Genomic DNA, 4,298 nt, shown 5'->3' with positions numbered 1-4,298 from the left:
CATGGGATTGTAGAACCCCACCGCACCCACAACCTATAAATACATTAAAATATATGACAGAATAAATAAAAACTATACAAACGATATGAGTGGAAAATATTGGCCGCGGCCCTTTATTGGGGTTAAAAGCAAAATATAAATTCTTTATTTAAATTCAACAACACTAATATATAAACGAATGAACTTTTAAAACCAGTTAACATAAAGTAGCTCAGTCACCCAGACTCGAGCCATACTCATCACCAGTCCAATATAACATTAACACTGTCCACCCACATATGTGGGCGACAATACCCCCAAAAAGGATAGCCGCGACAAGGGAGGGAGGGTGGGGCAAGTTGTGTTGCAGACGATCACTGCTGAAGAGAGCTTCTGACCGTAAACATTTAAAGGTGAGTCCCACAACTGATTGGTTGTTTACTTTTCCCTCCAAAACTTAGGTAACTAATCACGACCACCTTATTTCCAAAGATCTTCCTAGCGACAGCCATCTCCAGGCAGAATTGACATGACACTATTAAGGGCACCTGGAAACAGACAAAATGGGAAACCAGAAACAGCCCAACGGAAAATTCCAGAAGACTGTACCTTATCGTGACTAAAACTATTGTTGGATTAAAATAATAATTTAATTGAATTAAGTGGGTGCAGGGGATGACACAATCCCATGGGGCCACTTCATTATATTTGTGGCCCTGACATTCCTGGCTCTTTTTTTTTTTCTTTTAAAGTTTAAAATGGGCTTTCAGTGCGTTCCAGGCATTTGCATGTGTTTTTGATGCATTTTTGATGCGTTCCAGAGCAGATCCAGAGCAGGTAAAATAGGGCCTGCTGCAGTTTTTTCACCTGCTCTGGATCTGCTCTGCAACTGCACGCTGCGATGTGAACTGGAGCTAAAAATACCATTGGAACACATTGGACGCAGTTTTGATCCGGTCTGCAACTGCTCTGCTCTGCAACTGCTCCGCGCTTGGTGTGAACAAGGCCTAATAATAACATAATACATATACAAATAATACTGAGTCCAGTCGTTTCTGAGGTTTCAAAGGATGTCACCAGCACACCATAGACTTTTGTGCAATCAGCGAAAATCCATTCATTGAAAAACAATTGCCACTCAAAAGGGGCCACACAGGGTCCCCTTCATCAGGCTCAGAATGACCAGCACCCACCTGCATTCTGCAGGTCATCATTTCCGGTAAGGAGTGCAGCAAGATATCTTTTATATTACCAGTCATTTCTGAGGTCACATAATACATAAGTCCTGAGGAAGGGGGAGTGTTATAACCCCCCGAAATGGGTTGGCTCTCTGATTCCTCTAATTAACCAATAATAAAAAAAAACATTTTGGAATCTATGACTATTAGTCTGGTGCCCTTGGGTCAACATGGGAGCCATGCAACCACCATTTTTAGGAGAGGTCAGTTAGAGCCGCCTCTATGTTTCTTTCAGTATAGGGTTTCTTTAATGTGACATTCAAAAAAAGCACTAGTGTGATAGAAGCAGCCATTCCTTGTCTGAAAGATTCATACCAGTTATATGGCATAGTTGCCTCCCATACTACTTTCTCCAACCAGTGCAGCATGGTAGGTTCCCTTGAGGCTTGCCTGCAACTCAAACATTTCTGTTGGTTAGTGCCAACCATAATGTTGATAGCCCAATTATAATGTGTGGGCTACCATAAAGTGTCTGAGCCCTGCCCGCTTGCCTGGGGTTCAAGCATTATGGCGGTGCTTGGAAGCTACCAGTTTATTTCCAGTTGGCTTCTGCACTGCGAGACAATCAGGACAACTGTGCATCAGTCTAACACCTTGGTTCTCAACTGCTGGGTCGCAACCTCGTTTTCAGTGGGTCACCGCGTGCCTTTGCCTTCTCTATGTGAGAGTGTGGAGCCTCCCCCTAGCGTAGCAATATCAGTTTGTGCGCTGAGCAGCCATTCAGGATATGCTGCCTGGCGCCAAGTGTCAGCTTGAGGTGGGATGGACTGAAGCTATGGCCACAAGGGAGCTCCATCCATACATGCATTGCTTACAGCTCCCTCACGTGACCTGTGGAGGTGCCTTGACTGGAGTGACGTCACATTCTGGCTCCCGGCACCTCTGCAGGGCGCACAAGGGAGTTGTACAAGCAATGCACATATGGATAGAGCTCCGTCATAGCACAGCAGCCCATCACTGGACCCCAAGCTGAGGATCGCCCACACAGGAATGCCCGGTACTGCAATGCCGTGCGTTTTAGTGACCTCAGCAGTGTGATGGCGCTCATTTACTGTATTATGCAATGGGCAAGCAAGAGGCAACAGGATGCCGCGAGGCCACAATTAGGAAAATACTATATGCAGTGTGGAGCAAGGTGTGTGCGGATCACATTACTGGCTGAGCAGGATCACATATACTCTGACAGGTGCAACAGTTCACATACTGTTGTATTGGCTGCGTGTTTGATGAATAATAAAATGCAGAACTAGAATGGTGTCAAGTACAGTAGATACCCAGCGAGTTCTGAAACAGACTTTGCCCAGATGGCAGATACGATGTTACGGTAAGACTTTGCCCAGTTTGGTTGCACAGCATCTGCAATGTCCATGCACCGTGCAAACCTCCGAATCTGAGCCAAAATTCGTTCAGTGGGTGGCCCCTGTCGGCAGCCTTCCATCTGGCATCCTCCGATCAGAAAATCAAAGGAGCCGGTTAGAAGATTTTCAGGCAAGTAGTGACGGCAACCGCTGTTCTGGTATTCTGACAGAGGCACCCCGCCCCTGTCAGAATACAATAGCCCGGTGGGAGATTCTCCTTTTACTTTAAAATCACAGGCTGGGGAGGGACAAGACTCTCTCAAGTGTCACTGAACTGCAGAAAAGAAACATCAGGTCTCCTGCCCTGCTGGGTGTGACAGCGCTGTGTAAACCCCAGGACAGGATTGACAGAAATACAAATCCTTTGGCAGGCAAAACAGCTCCCTTGTATGTATTACATGCGTGTATTTAGTCGTTTTGCCTGACGTTCAGCTTTAACGAAATAAATATTCAGATTCTGATATTTTACGCTGTAATAGACAATCCTTGGACTGACGCCGGGCATTGCTACGGTTTGTTTGTATTTTACAATTCATGAAATTCAGGAAAGAAAAGTGTTATCTGTTATCTGGTGGCCTTTTCAAAGCCTTGTGTAAGCACCTCTCTCCACCAATCAGGTCTCTGCTGCCTTACAGACGCTGGCGAACTTTGACATGACATAAAAGCGTGTTTGGCTATTGGGTTCAGTGTGAACAATGACTGTCACTGGCTGGCACTGATTACCTGGAGCTAAGCAGCTAAAGCTGAACCGGTAAGTACAAATATCTCCTCCGAATCTTACAATATTGTTTAGAATTACTACAAAACTGTTGGTGATACCCGTGTCTGCGACCTCTATTTTATTATTCAATGACTGACTGACTTTTAGGAAATTTCCATTTATATTGATTGCACTTTGCAATTTGTTCATTTAAAGTTTGTTCCAAAAAATGTTTCAGTTTTATGTGATTAGCACATTTTTGTAGGAATTATATTTACATTTTGTTATTTTAAATTTTAACATTTTAATTTTTTTTTAATTTTAACATTTATTTTTTTATTTCAAATGTTTCTTTTAAATTGACATTTTGAACTGTTACGTACTAAAGTGCTGAAGGTGATTTTGTATACATGTCTCTTCCTCTTCTTTTTCTTCAATATAAAAAAAAAAATATGGATTCCATACCACGGTTAAACGGGTGGTCCGATTGGGTCTGTATGTCAGTTTTTCAAGCAGACCTGGATGGGATGCCCAATACTAGTCTATGGGCAGCCGTGTGTAAATGGACGGGCGTCCATTTACACCCGATTGCCCCTGACTTCGGCCAGGTCCAGAAAAACAAACAGATCAGAGATCCATTTCACTGGACCTGATCGTGCCGAATCGGGGGTTGTCTGACACATGTCCCCTTACATCCGATTCCTCATAGACTGACATGTGGTCCAGTCATTTCAGTTCTTTCCTCCATTGCAAGATGGAGGAAAAAAAACTGGATGGACATAGATGTCACAGAGGTGACATCTGATCCATACCGCTCTGATCAGGAGGGGATCCGTGCACAGATCCCCTCCTGATCAGCCTGTGTGAAAGGGGCCTTAGTTTCCTGTCTTGTAGTTCCCCGTTTTAATTACAGCTGCACTCCGGGCAAATATAATAAACACCTATTAATGCAGCTATATAGACTGTTTATATATATATATATACATATATATAGAGAGAGAGAGAGAGATTATTATTATTAAT

The sequence above is a fragment of the Nanorana parkeri genome, unplaced genomic scaffold, assembly GCF_000935625.1.
Source record: "Nanorana parkeri isolate BGI_ZX_2015 unplaced genomic scaffold, ASM93562v1 scaffold291, whole genome shotgun sequence".
NCBI lineage: Eukaryota > Metazoa > Chordata > Amphibia > Anura > Dicroglossidae > Nanorana > Nanorana parkeri.
This window is presented reverse-complemented; position numbering follows the sequence as displayed.